Below are 15,985 nucleotides of genomic sequence, written 5' to 3'. Positions count from 1 at the left end.
CATCAGGGGACCCCTGGAATCCTTTTTCTAGTGCTCCATTTCACCAAGAGCTGGCCTTAATGCTTGCAGTCAAATATCTGAGGTGAATATAGTCAATACAGTGGCCATAAAGAGACACTACTGAGGTAGTCTGCAGATGAAAGTGAATAACCCCATCTGTTGTTTGATTTCTTGGTAATGGTCATTGACATGACATAATAGAAACCGGGTCTATATTATAACACCAAACTTTCAAAATTTCAAGTGTTCTAATATCGAACTCTATTAATCTAAAATTTAAAACATTGAACATACAGAACAAAACACATACACACAACACAAGCACACCAAACAAACAGCAATCCACACACATACACCTAAAGTCTTACACCTAACCCTACACTTAACTGTACATACACCACTAACTATCCACTTACCTTAACCCAAATGCTAACCCTAAGGTCCCTCACTATCGCACAGTCACCTCACCCGCACCCTAACCCTAACTCACCTACCCCACCCTAACCCTCATGTCCACACAATCGCACACTTACCTGAACCCGACCTGTAACTTTCTACCACAGTGCTGAAAATACCAAAGCAACAGAAACGAACAACCAAATTCTTTCCCTAGGAAAAAATTTGTTTTTCTGTTTCTTTGATATTTTCAGCGGGTCAATATTAGGTCACTCAAAATTTTGAAAGTTCGGTGATCTAATATAGACCCTAGAACACCACTGCATTCCAATTAGTCCCACCCATTCAGTTGCTTTCAGCAGACCCCTCTTGCTTTGAAGTCACCAACAACTAATGAGTAATCTCACCCCTAACAAAACAAGTATAACATTTGCAAGAATATAGATTCTACAAAAAACACCAGAAACTAACAGAAGGGAAACCACATATATTATTCAAGCAAAAAAAAACACACTTCAAGAACACAGTCCCTTCAAAGAGGCAATTCTTCCCTTACCATCCACAGCTGGAATGGAACAGCATGTGCAGGAACATCCCCTATCTCCTCAAAAAAAAAAAAAAAAGCTACAGCATTTGCAGAGCATTTGCCTTGTCCAAGCTTATGAACAGCATTCAAGAATGTAAGTCTGAGTTAATGCTGACCAGAGAAGGTATGAACAGCATCCAAAAAAGTACAGTCAGGGATCGCCATGAGCAAAGTAGATGGAAGAATTATATAAAGAAAACCATAAGTAGGAAAGGCTAAGTGGAACAAGTTGTAAAGTTGGGGAAAAACCCACCTATTTAGTAGCTACCCTCCAGTGTCTCTGCAACTGGCCTATTCATCTATGATTAGAATGGGATGAGGGTATTAAGATACATGGAAGGATGAGTGGTATATTTGGTGGAGCCTTTACAGGAGGAGGAGGAGAGCACATGAAAAGTGGTTAGGTGATGTAAATATTGGAAGAGCGTTGCACCACAGGTATTAGTATTTTATCTGAGTATTCAAAACTTGCTAAACAACCAAAATGGCAGAAAGACAGCTTCAAAACAATAGCTTCAATAACAGGCTTTTACCATGTTGAATCCACAATATATGAAATATAGAGCTTAGCTGTTGTAAAAGTCAAGTGGCGTTGTAATTCTGCAGCTTTAAAACACGTGGATGTCATAAAAACAGAAAAAACAAACATAAAAGTGAAGAACCCTTCTGATGTAAACAATGGACAAGCGCTTTCAGCTTTTTCAAGCCTTCTTCAGATCCAAGTAGGTAAGCTGGGTTCAGTGTTTAAAAGTTGGTATTATCCAATGAAACACCTCAGTGAATGATGAATGTTAGCCAGTCAAGTTAGTCTATTGGTAGATACCTCCATAGCTTGAAGTTAAAACTCTTTATTTAAAACTCTTTGTTTAAAACAACATGACAGTATGACGTTTCTAAGACAGATTCAGACATATTTTCAGAAGGAATATTAGTAAAATATTTTCAGTAATAAATGAGCAATGAGCTATGCTCACTTATGACCTGTTTTTATTGACAGAAACCTTAGGTATACTGACTTAGGCTCTGATGTCCCAAAGAAACTGTTGAAATGAAATAAAAAGAAGCACCCTAAATGACCATCTTTATTTATTTATTTTTTTCACCTTTTTCTCTCAAATCTTGGCTTTTATGCAGATCTTGTTATTTTAACCAGAACCTACTGAAAGGATTTTACTAATATTCCTTCTGAAAATATATCTGAGTCTGTCTGAGTCTGTCTTAGAAACGTCAAACTGTCATGTTGTATATATTCCTCGCTCTGAAGAAGGTTTGGGGCCTACTTGAGACTGATGACATGTACAGATCTACAGTCATGAGACTGCATACATATCTGCTAACCTGTCTACATCCATAGTGAACATTTTAAAACATGAGGAAAAGTCAGCTAACGTGACTCCTTTGCTTAGATTAGCAAAAGCATTTTGGTAACAGACCAGAAGTTGACAAAAATCAGATGATTAAATGTGCTAAAAACAAAAGAAAGAATATATAGAAAAGCATCAAATGAAGAACGAAGCATTTGGAAAATCAATAAATATTCTGGAAAGTACTGAGATTTCTTGGGACAACCTAATGTTAACCATAATTTAATGAAAGTGAATTGAAATCAAAAGGCAAAATTTTAATAATGGTGGCCCAGGATATTGGACTATATACACATTGGCGTGTAAAATTTGAAGAGGTGGGAGAAACAGGCAACTGCAGATTCTGTAAGAAAAAAAAAATGGAAACAGTTGCAGTTGCACATCTTTTTACTGGGTGTGCTACACTCATGGAAAACAGCCTGTATGTGACTCAACTGTTACAATGGGGATTGTGCAAACCTTACCATGTAGAAGTAGCTGAGAAGCATTGGAAACATGAACTACAAAGCATTATAGAGAATAATGAAACGTATATCACATGGGATCACCCATCACCAACAGATCAAAAAAGAGATGCAAGAAAACCAGATATAAAAAAGGCAAAAGTAGCATTATTCATTGAAACTGCTACACCCAGTGATGATAGTGTCTTATATAATGAGAGAGGTACATGAAGTTATATAATATCAGGCTTTGCAGATAGAAATGACAAAAATGGGGATGAAAGATACCCAGACAGTGCCGATAGTAGAACAACAGGTCTAACGAAAACGAATTTACAGTTCTATTTAAATATGCTGCCATTACTCGTAAGTCCATATGAACTACAGACACAGGCAGTTCTGGGCACATTGCACATGCTAAAAAGAACACTGTTAGCTAACATGAAAGATTAAAACAACACTAATTTCATAAACCTATAATAATACCCTGACTTAAGAATGGGGTCCATTCCTGTTATGGTATTAGAAGCCCAAAATACATGGAGAAATTAAACCAGGAATAGTCCTAGGTATTAAAAAGGGGCTGCATTCCTTAGTTTTGGCACTGACTGCCTACTGCACACTAAAAGCTTTGAGCTAGGGAGACATGTTTGTTTACTGTTGCAATAAGGAGACAGAGGGTAGAAAGTGGGTGTGGGTGTGTGTGGATACACATGTAAATGTTTGGTCAAATAAATATATTCAAATATCTGAATGTAGACACACACACACACACACACACACACACACACACACACACACACACACTACTAAACTGAAGAATGTATATGTGTACAAAATCACTCCAGAGACTGTTCTATTAAGCAAATACACAACATCATACAGCTTAAAATAGCAAACATTTGGAAACACTCGAAATTTGGCACTTACATAGAAGCGGTGAGACTGTGTGAGAGTCTCCTTTCATAGTCTTATAGTTTAAGTACAGGTGCTGTTTAAATTTTAATTATGCCATTTTATAATGTGAGAAGTAAGCTTTGGAAAATAGTGTGTCATTTGCATGAAATCCTGTTGATGGATGCAGGCACAAATGACCTGTGAATGTGGCTTTTAATTTAGTAAAATATTTTAACTTTTTATGAGGCCAGACTTTCCATTAGTACAGGAGACTGACAGTTGAGAGGTATGGTGCATGAATACAATAAATCTGCTCATGGTTTCATAGGTGATTACTAGGCTATTGGCTGTAGGGGCCTTTTTAAGCCTAGCCATACTTTCCCAAATTTACCTGACATGACTTGACACTGCAGGTTAATTTTAAGGGTTGGATATAGGTCTGTACAACTGGTGCTCAAGCATTTGCAAGGTGCTTCTGTCTATAAGAAACTTGGAAACCAGACCAGGGATAAATTTCAACTCCCGGTATTCTAAATTACACTTGAATTAGATTAGGGAATTACACTGCTTCAAATAGATGGAAAAATTAATCCAGAGAAATGGTAGTCTCTGAGAGATATACCTGTCCCTCCAACATGTCCTATTTACATTGCAGATAAGGTTTTAGCCCTTAGATTGGGTATTTCTGATGCTATTGATTTTGCAGATGTGCAACAGATTCAGAGTGGGATCAAATGATGCTTTGTAGGCCAGGCTGCAGCAGTCTGTAGAAGAGTGAATACAGGGATAGGGCTTTGAGACAGTTCACATACAACATGTTGTTTACTCCCTGAATTCCTTTTTGTGAGGAACCTCTGTGGATGCTCCAGTTGTACAAATGGCTAGTCAGGAACATAAAGAGGGCTACTTTGTACTCAATGATTGGTCTGTTGAGGTTGGAGTACTGAGGAACAATAGCATGCTTGGACCTAGATGCCATAGCCTTGCTTATAAGCTGTGCAACATAGAAAGATTTTCTCACCACTGTATAAACATGATGGGTAAAAGCCAGGTTACTGTACGCATGTGTTCCCAAATCCGTAACCCCCAGGGTCCACTCTCAGGAGTGTATTATCAATGTGGAAATTTCCAGGGGTGGACATATTTAAAAAGCATACTGTCATGCATTTCTTTAAGCTAACCTTTAGACTGTGGCTGTGGTACCAGTTATTTGTCTGTAGCAGGTCTTCTTGAAAGGTATTTCTGTCTGATTTATTCAATGACTTTGCCTAGTTTTCAGTTGTCTGCAAACTTGGTCAGCCAGAAACCCATGATGTTAGCATGGACTTCAGAGAAGTAGATGCCAGAGAACAAACTCCTCAGCACCAAGCCTTGAGGGACTCCACTAGTGACTGGCCTTTTTGTAGAGTTAGTCTCCCCTATCTTAACATCTTGGGTCCTATCTGTAAGCCAAATAGCTTTTATTTAGGTGAAATACGGGTTTATGCCTAAATTTAGTGAGTTTTTCTATAGCATGCCCATGTGAGTTATAAGGTTAAATGCTTTGGCCAGGTAAAGGTAGGCAGTGTGCACCAGCTTGCACTTGTCCATGGCTTCAGAGACCTTCTTGAAGAAGTTTACCAGGTTGAGTAGATTTGACCTGCCGTGACAAAACCACATTGGGTTGGATCTAATGTATGAAGGTTTCTTATGTCATTGTTTTATAATTTCCATGATGATTCTTTCCATGGTTTTACATATGAGACTAATCAGACTTATGGGTTAGTAGTTGTCTGGGTCCACACGTGGCCCCCTACTGCAAAGAGATAATGGCTGCAGTTCTCCATTCAATTGGTACAAAATCTGTCTGGAGGCTACTGTTGAATAGAGATTCTAGTGGGCCTGACATGTCCTGTTTCATTGTTATTTAGGATGAATCCTTATATATTATTGGGGCCCATCAATGCTGTGTTCCTGTCCTTAGAGAGTGCATTGAAGGCCTGCTCCCTAGTGATAATTCCAATAAAATACAAAGAGTAGGACTGTGGCGGTATAACACAGAGAACATGCATAAACCAGTGTAACAGTGAGGGTATTCGCACCAGTGTAAAACTGACAATAAGCATAAACCAGTGTTGACACCAAGAGTACAAATTCAGTAGTGTAGCATTGAGAGTACACATGTGCTAACATAGTGCCGAAATTAATCAATGCACTATTAAAGCACCAAAAGTATATATTAGCATAACACTAAAAGTAATCATGAACCAGTGTAATACTGATAGTCTGCCTGCATAAATGTAAATCCAAGAGTAAGCAAATACCCGTGTGACACTAAGTCTGCATCAGTGCAATGACAGTAAGAATGCAACAATGTAAATCAGAGAGTAAGCATGCATCGTGTAATTATGACAGTAAGAATACAGCAATGTAACTCAGAGAGAAGACATGCACAAGGGTAATACCGAGAATAAGAATGCATCAGTATAACTCTGCAATTTAGCATGCACTAGTTTAACACCAAGATTAGGAGTAAGATTGAGTAAGCACACATCAGTGCAACACCAGTAGTAAGAATGCACTAGTGTGACATTACTGTAACACTGAAGATAAACATGCAATAATATAATATGCATTTATATCACATTATAGAAAGATGAAAATAGAGAATGCTATTTCATCTGCCCCAAAACATCTAAACATGAAAATATCGAACATTCAGAACAGCGAATTTTTTCCCATGGAAAAAATTTGCTGCTCCGAAACACATACACACAATACAAGCACATCAAACAAACAGCAACCACACACATACACTTAAATTCCTGCATCTAATGCTACACTAAGCTAAACATACACTATTATCTACCCACTTACCTTAACCCAAACCCTAACCCTAAGGTCCGGCACTATCGCATACTCACCTAACCCACACCCTAACCCTAACTCACTTAAACCACCCCTAACACTAAAGTCTGTCACTATCGCACACACGCCTAACCTGCGCCCTAACCCTATCTCACTTAACCCGCCCCTAACCCTAACGTACAAACAATCGCACACTTACCTGAACCCAACCTGTAACTTTCCACCAAAGCGCTAAGAATAGCGAAGCCACAGAACGTTAACCAATTCTTTCCCGAGGAAAGAATTAGCTGTTCTGCAGCTTCGCTATTCTTAGCGTTCGCTGAATAGTGTTCGATATCAGAACATTCGAAGTTTTAATACTTCGATGTTCTAATATAGACCCTATAATACTGGGGATAACAATACGCAGATACAACAGAGAGTAAACAAGTATCAGTGTTAATAGTGACAGTAAATCTTCACCAGTGTAAAACCAAGAATTAGAATGCACCAGGATAACAATGTAAGAATGTACTACTGCAAAATCAAGAGAAGGCATACGACAGTGGAACACCAACAGTAAGAACGCAATGGTGTAATGCTAGGAATAACCATACACAAGTGTAATACAGAGAGAAAGAAAGCACCACTATAACACTGAGAGTTAGCATGCATCAGTATAACACCCAGGTTAAGAATAAGAGTGAGTAGGCATGCGTCAATGTCACACCAACAGTAAGAACATGCACTCCCTGAATTTCTTGGATCAGCACACATGGATCCATAATGGCTGCCCATTTTCATGCTAGTGGTTCAGCTGGCAGCACATCCATGTCTATACAAAAAGCTGGGAGCTGTAGGACAGTATAGGACTGCTGTCATACGAGTGTCATGGGTACCTGAACATGCCATATGAGGTGTGCTGTATCACTGAAGTATGACATTGTCTGTATTAGGCATCAAACAAGGTCTTTTCTACCTATGTTGCAAACGGTTGTGGTGTAATGGTAGCAGTAACCGTAAAGCTAAAGGTCATAAAACATAACTGACCTTCCCTGGTGTATTAATCAACATTCACCTTCCAATAAATGCTGTCTGCATTTGACTCATGCTTAACATTTTTCTGAGTTTTTGACATCTTGATTTATTCTTTTGTTCTGCTGCCCTTGTATTTATTTCTTTCTCTTTGTTTACCGGGGAGCTCCAGCTGGGATTTATCCCATTTTCAGAGGAGGCCCAGGAAGAAAAACTTCACATATTAGGCAAGTACATTTAAAGGAAAAAAACACAATAACATTTATAAAATACATTGAGTTTACATAAAGTCACAATTATACGAATATATATAGAACACATTATTTAACATACAGTAGCCTATAAATGTAAGGAAATGCATTTTTTTCATGAGGTAGTTGGCTACAGAGAAATTACACAGATAAGCACATTACATAATTCATTCACTGCTTATCAGCTGGAAGAGAAGGGTAGCAAAGACAGCAAGGAATTTAGCAGGGGGTAGAACTTATGAGGAGAAGTAGTTACATGAAAGAGGTAGAAAGCATATATAGACCTGTATTAAAGAAAATCGAGGTAACCTGGGAAATGGAGGTTTTGTAGGAGAAAGTAGGTAGAGGGTGGAGATGCCGTCTGTAGAAGAATGGTGTACATGACAGCTGTGGGGTGTGGGAGACTGTATAGTGCAATGTTTTGAAGCCATGCAGTCAGGCTACCTATCTTATTTTGGGGGATTTGGTTCCAGATTCTTGCTACCTGGTTAGACTATAGCAAGTCTTCTGCACTGTTATTTGATTTTATGATGAATAGATAAGCTTTGTTGTTGTATCATAGGGCTTGATTAATGATATAGGGATGTAGTATTCCTTTTTTAAAGGGATTATTTGTAGCAAATTTTGTAATTTTGTTATAGGGTGTCTCTAGTTAATTTTTAATGGTTAAGATTTGTAAAGATGGGTGAGGCATAGATGGATGGAAGTAAGCATGTTTGTGCTATGTCTTATATGCAGTTATTAGTGACGAATTTCCTAGCCCTGTAGAGGGATCCTAGTTTCTAGCTTCTTTTTTGATTGCTAGGAGTAGGTGTTGGTCATTCTGGAGATTATTATCGATCATTACACCAGGAAGTGTTGCCTGTGTTGGCTGATAGGATATGAAAAGATTGTATTTGGTTTGCGTAGTTTTTAGGGGTAAAAAGCATCAGTTGTGTGCGTTTTTTTTTGTTTTGTTTTGCATTTAAGAGTAAGTCTGAGCTATCTAACCAGGATTCTGTGCCTAGGAAAGCCTTTTGGGTGTTTTCTTCTAGTTCGGATAGTGTTTTGGCTGAACAGATGAGAGTGGCATCATCTGCATATGGTACCAGGATAGCTTGTTTAGTGGTGGAGATTAGATTATTGATAAAGATATTGAAAAGAAGGAGTTCTAGAATTGATCACTGTGGGACAAAGACTATGTCTGTGAGGAAATCAGAAGTCTTGTTGACATTTCCCAACTTGTTTCCTATTGGATAAGTAGCTGTGGAACCAGGTTCATGATGGGGTATGGAGGCCTAGAGAGGCTAGTTCCTCAAGGAGTTTCTGATGTGAGATAGTAATGAACCCTTTAGGTAGGTCTAGAAAGACTAGGTTACCAATCTTTTGGAGTTGATTAATTGTGCTTGTAAAGTTTAAAAGGGGAGATTGATGATATGATTAGGCCAAAAGCCATTTTGAGTCAAGAAGAGAAGGTTATGGCTAGTGAAGTATTTGAGCAACTGGGTGTGGATACATTTTCCTAATATCTTGGATAGGGGTGGGATGATGGCTATTTGATGGTATTTGGTTAGGTCAGTAGAATTTCTGCCTTTATTGTTACCCACAAGGAAACAAGGTTATTAACTCTCCAATTCTTAATGCTGGTACAGTCTGCAGATTAACTTGTAGAAAACTGCTTGGAGGGTCCACAGCACTGACAGAAACATATAAGATATTGTCCCAAGTATTCTAGTAGCTATGGCAAAGGGTACTGTATAAAATATAAAGTCAAGGATTTGGGAATCAGCCTATTCTGTCCGTTTTAATACCTTACCTTTGGCAAATATCTGGAAAACCATACTAGATTGGCTCTGCAGCCTCGGGGTCTGCTTGAGGACTACATCACTGTATATTCCCCAATCAGACTGCTGTTTCCCTATCAACCACAGAAGGGAAGTGAGGTATTAAATTCTCAGCGTCTGGCGCTATTTTTAAATATACTAATAGTGTTCACGGACACCATCTCCTGCAGTAAGGTTACCCTGCTATGATTTTATTTTCAAATGTATATCTGGTAAATTTTAAGTACTGTTGAATGATTTAAAGCAATAAACAAAGCTATCGCCTGCTAGGAATGTAATATCATAGCTTGCCTTCATGGAAATTAAAGCTATCAACATAGCCGCATGTACTTTAAGCTGTGCCCTAAACTAGGTGCGCTACACATGTTGTTAGGTTAGATTGCTTAGTAGAAAGCTAACAAACCTACAGGCCTAGCATATATGCTGTTTTCTAGCCTACAAATATAGGCTTAGGTGCCTAATACGTCTGTTGTTCTAGCACTAGTTTGTAGCTATTTTTTTCAAAAAAAAAAAAACAAGGGGTGTAATGTTAAGCACTGTTATATCTTAATTGCTTCAAAATAAACCTACAGCAAAGCACAAACGGACTGTAATGTAGCTGTAAAAAGGTGCTTGTAGCTGCTATGAAGTGCATTTACAGTTCTAAATGTCAGTGAACTGTAACAAGCAAAGGGACTGTTGAAACTAGATGCTTTAAAGTATACTTACTGTACAAACAAATGGACTATTATATCTATCTATTTTAAGGTGCTTTTTAACTGTATTAAAGTGCATTTCTGGTGCTTTTAGCTGCTACAAAGTTCATTCACTGTTCTAAATGTGAATGAACTGTTACACACAAAGGGACTGTTGAAACTAGATGCTTTAAATATACCTACTGTAAAAGCAAACGGACTGTTATATATAGCCACTAGGCCACACCCCTACTTCCTCTCCAACCTACACAACTTCCTCTCCAATTTCCTCCGCCCCCCCACCACTTTACTGTTTAACCACTACTATTCCTCTGAAGCACATTGACCCCACCCATTGATGACATATAACATGTCTATAAATAATTATAAACTCCTTCCTCTTATCTTACCACTCTTAATTCTGCCATACTTTCTTACTAGCTATGAAAATCTCACATTCGTAGCTTTCTCTTCTCCAAAATGCCAAACCAAGACCCCCTAGCTCCATTGATCATGGAACTTGCCCACTACTACACTACCCCAAAAATTATAAATTCCAACCACTTGCTTCTAAAAAACCACTCCAATCAACACCAAAATCCAAATATGAACTAAAACTACTATTCAAAGTTATTAGACTACTAGCGTATCTAAGAAAAACATAACCAAAGATGGGGACATCCATCCTAATCCAGGCCCAACCTTAACTCAAAATCCTACCAGCCCACCACTCTCCCACCGACTGGTCAACTCCCTCCTAATATGCCACTTAAACATTAGAAGCCTAAACAATAAGATACATAGCCTGCATGCTGTACTAGCCACATACCTCCCCAACATAATGTGTCTATCTGAAACATGGCTCCAGCCATCAACCAAAGACAATGAGATCCTGCCTCCTGGTTACAATATACTTAGGGCAGATAGAGTAAAGAAAAGAGGAGGTGGAATAGCCGTCTTATATAATAGCACACTTAACATCATTACTAACCCTATACAACCACCCCAGGTCTCTAACGCTGAAATACTAGCTCTAAAAATTCTACTAAATAATCATAAGGGCATTAACCTAATTGTCACCTATATTCCCCTGGGAACAATGTAGAAACACTAGAGGTCATTCTACATTGGATAGCCAACAACTACCCTCAAGAAACCATTGTCCTGGGCGATGTTAATATTGACTGGAACCAATGCACAGCACAGTCCAACCCCATCCCTGTTAATCTACATGGATTCTCTCAGATAATATCATCTACCACACGTACAGGTAACAATAACCAAAAAGAGAGTATACTAGACTGGATACTCACCAACAGTCATCCCCAGAACTATATGTCTGGAACTCTCCCTAATGATCTTAGTGATCACCTGCTCACATACATCATGAAAGACAAAATTAATTGTACAAGCTTACCTATTTATAGGTCTATCAGATCCAAGAAAAACTTTGACCTAACTAAATTTCAACTTGAACTCAAATCATGTAACTGGACAAAACTAAAGTTCCTTCCCTTGATGAGGCAGTGTCATCATTTAACAATTCATTCCTTACTATACTTGACTCGCATGCCCCTAAACGCTCAATAAGAATTAAAACTCAACTAGCACCCTGGCTAACAACAGACACCAAAACCAAAATAACAACTAGAGACAAAGCGTGGGATAAATGGCGCACTACCAAACTACCCTAGATCGTATCAAATTCCAACAACTTAGAAATGAGACTAAAAAAGCCATCATACTAGATAAGAAAAAATACTTCTACAATCTGCAACATAAACATCAGAATAACCCTCAAAAGTACTGGGCAGGCATAAATAAACTTCTCCAACCAGGCAAATCCACTACTCTGACCCCAGGAACATTATCTGACAAAAGCCAAGAAGATATAGCCAATTCATTCAATACTTTCTTCACAGAAACCATCCAGTCATTAGCTAACCAACTTTCTCCTCCCCACACTTCTATAAACACTATACCCGACTCACCACTCTCTTTTAACTTCCAGCCAGTGTCCACATCCTTTATCAGATCCTTTTTGAAAAAACTGAAGCCAACCACCCTTTCAGCCGATCTTCTGCCGGCTGAATACCTGCAAATTGCTGCAGATGTCGTAGCCTACCCTATCTCAATCCTAATTAACAGAACCATAACCGAGGCCTCAATCCCCTCAATTTGGAAAATATCCTATGTAATTCCACTCCACAAAGGAGGTTCATCCACAGAACTATCCAACTATAGACCTATAGCCATACTATCACCACTTGCCAAAATTATGGAAAAGTGCATGCACAACCAACTAATGCTCTATCTAACCCAAAATAAACTACTCACAGACTCTCAACATGGATTCAGACCCCATCATAGTACAGCCACTGCCCTCCTCTCTTTTACTGAAAACATTAATCTTAACCGGAATAATAAAAAATATCCTCCGCTCTCTTCCTGGACCTATCGAAAGCCTTCGATATGGTAAACCATCAGTTACTTCTATATACTTTAAAAACCCTGTATCTAGATACTCCAGCCCTTGACTGGTTTCAAGCTTACCTCACTGGGAGACAACAAGCAGTAATGTGGCAAAACAAGCTCTCCTGCCTACTACCAAATACCATAGGAGTTCCTCAAGGTTCCATATTAGGACCTCTCCTCTTTTCAGTCTTCATAAACGACATCCAAACAGTCATCCCTGAAGCCACCTGCATTCAATATGCAGATGACTCGACTATAATATGTTCCAATGCCTCTCTTGCAAATCTACTAACTACCACCCAACATAGCTTCACCAAAGTCGAAAAATGGCTTGCCAACCATCTCCTGATCTTAAATCCAAACAAAACCAAGTTACTTTTCTTCTACCCAAACAATAGATCTCCGACTGAAAACTTCACTATAAAATCCAATAATGGGACCATCATCTCCCCAGACACCTATACAAAGCTATTAGGAGTAAACATTGACAATAAACTCAGATTTGATATACATATCAACCAAGCCATTAAGTCAGTCAACAAGAAACTTGGGACCCTATATAGAATTAAAGCCTTCCTTACCCCGAATGCCAGGGCAGCCACAGCCCGTTCACACCTTCTCTCTACCCTACTATATGCCTCTCCTGTCCTCACTCACCTTAACAAATCTGATCTGGCCAAGCTCTCATCCTGCTATAATCACATTGCCAGGTTCGTTACAGGCCTACCCTACAGAACACACCACTGTACTAACCTGAAAAAGCTTGGATGGATAGAATTCCCACACCTTCTTCACCAGTCCCAACTCATAGAGGCCTTCAAAATCCTTAAACAACCTGAGAATACCCCAGCACTAAAAAACTTAATGACTCCCTACTCCAATCTAAGCTGCCTTGCTCAGCAAACAGACTCCTTGTCCAAACAACTAAATCTCTCAACCTAGGTGGTGACGCGCTGTTTGCCAACACCACTGGTAAAATATGGAACTCTCTCCCAAATAACATCACGCTTGCAACTTCTCTAAGTCAATTCAAAAATAGTCTAAAACACCACTTCAAGTCACACTGGCTATATCCTTACTCAAACCCAGACTAGCTCTGTGCCATTAACTAAAACATAAACAACTAGCTAAGATGATAAGTACTTTGTATACTGTGATAAAGAAATATGTATCCTGTCTAACTCTATGTCATTATACTGCCTGCCGTCCTTGCTAATATGTTATTAATGTTACATTTGTAGTAATCTCAGAAATAGTAATGGCAGTCTTGTACTTGTATGTAAATAGCCTATGTTTTTAAGTTCTTTCAGCTCATTTACTGTACCTAATTATCAATGTAACTCTGCTGGAGCTTTTCTCCCCGGGCCTCCGCTGAAAAAGGACATGTATCCAGTCGGACCATCCCGGTTAACAAATGTAAAAATAAATAAATAAATAAATAATTATATCTAGCTATTTTAATCCAAAAGCCAGCAAGAAGAAAAACAAATCCAAATGAGACAACCACTTTATTCGAGTTGAGCACTTTCCTCTCCACTAAATAGACTTCATCAGAATTATGTGCACACAACACCCAGCCTTTTATATACCCTCCCCAATTAATCAATCAGAACATTAATGAGAATCAATTTAAAGCAGAAAACCCACATTGGTAATAAAAACCCATTCAACACTGTTACAATTAATTACCATGATCAAGTTTCATATACAGACTTAAAATTCCTTGTTAAAAATAACATTAAAACCATCTTAAAACTGTATGAAAAAAATGTTGTATATAAACATTAAATTCTACACAGTAACAAATTAGTTCAGTTAGCCTAAAATGTGGTCCATTTTCAAAATGCTGGCTATACTTGTCATTTCATTGATGCCTGGATACTGAGAGGCATTAAAATACAATTGCCACCTCAGTTCCAGTGCATCCAAATGAACATCCAATATACATCCCTGCTCATCTTTGACCAATTGTTGAACTACCAAAAATTTAAATTGGTGGCCCTGATGTTCTTGTACATGCCTGTACCGGGCACTGGTGATTCTACAATGGCTAATGTCACCAAGGTGCTCACCAATCCTAACTTTGAATTTCCTAGATGTTTTACCTATATAAAATATAGGACAATTGTCACACTTAGCCATGTAAATGACGTTACAGCTGTTATAACTGAAGTGCCCATGGATGTTAATAATCCTCCCATTAACTCTGAACTTTTCCTTTGTTTCAAGTATAAAGGAACAATATACACAAGCATTACACCTGTAATTCCCAATTTTTCTATTAATTTTTCCATCCTTTTTCCTTCCTTCCAATATGTTCTTTAGGGATCTGCCCTTTCTAAACACAAACCTAGGGGTCTTCCCAACCCTGTGTGCAGTATTACCATCAAACTGCAAAATCTCCCAGTTTGCTTTAATAACCTCAATGATGACGCTAGCCACCCCATTGTAGGTTATGATCAGGGTTGAACTAGGGTTAACTATGTAATCTAACCAGCTATTAGGTCCCAAAAATCCATTGCCTATAATAGGCCTATATATACCTTGCTCACATTTGTTCAACACTTCAACCCTGACCTGATTTAAAAGACTCTCAGGGTACCCCCTTTGTCTGAACATCTGTATAATAAATTCTATTTCCACCAGGAAATCATCATGCATACTAACCATTCTGGCAGCCCGCAGTAGCTGACCTTTGACAACAGACATCTTTTGATGATATCTAGCTATTTTAAAAGTGCTTATCAACTGTTTTAAAGTGCAATAACTTGTTTAAAAGGCTTGTACTGTTGCATGCTAAGGGACTGTCATATCCATCTGCTTAAAAATCTAAGTACTGTAAAGCATAAACAAACTGCTTATGTAGCTACTATATGGGCTACTTAGCTGGCTTAAAGTGTATTTACTATTAGAAAGTGCATGTAGATGTTATAAACTGCATTAACTGTTGAGGTAATGTAAAACTAATGTGCTTTTCCTTGCCCTAATCTTTCCCATATCTCCTTCTCCTTCCTAGGGACTCTAAACTCTCTTCTCCGCCCTACTCAGCCTGCCCCCCTATTGAAAGGCTTGCACGCTAGGGGACTACAAACTGCAAATGACCTAATATCACACAGTACAACTGTCTAGTGTGTATTACTGCAAGGAAACAAGGTTATTAACTCTTCAATTCTTAATGCTGGTACAGTCTGCAGATTAACTTGTAGAAAATCACT

This window comes from Protopterus annectens, chromosome 7.part0 (assembly GCF_019279795.1).
Source record: "Protopterus annectens isolate FY-2018-M chromosome 7.part0, PAN1.0, whole genome shotgun sequence".
In the NCBI taxonomy this organism is placed as follows: Eukaryota; Metazoa; Chordata; order Ceratodontiformes; family Protopteridae; genus Protopterus; species Protopterus annectens.
Note: the sequence above shows the minus strand (reverse complement) of the source record.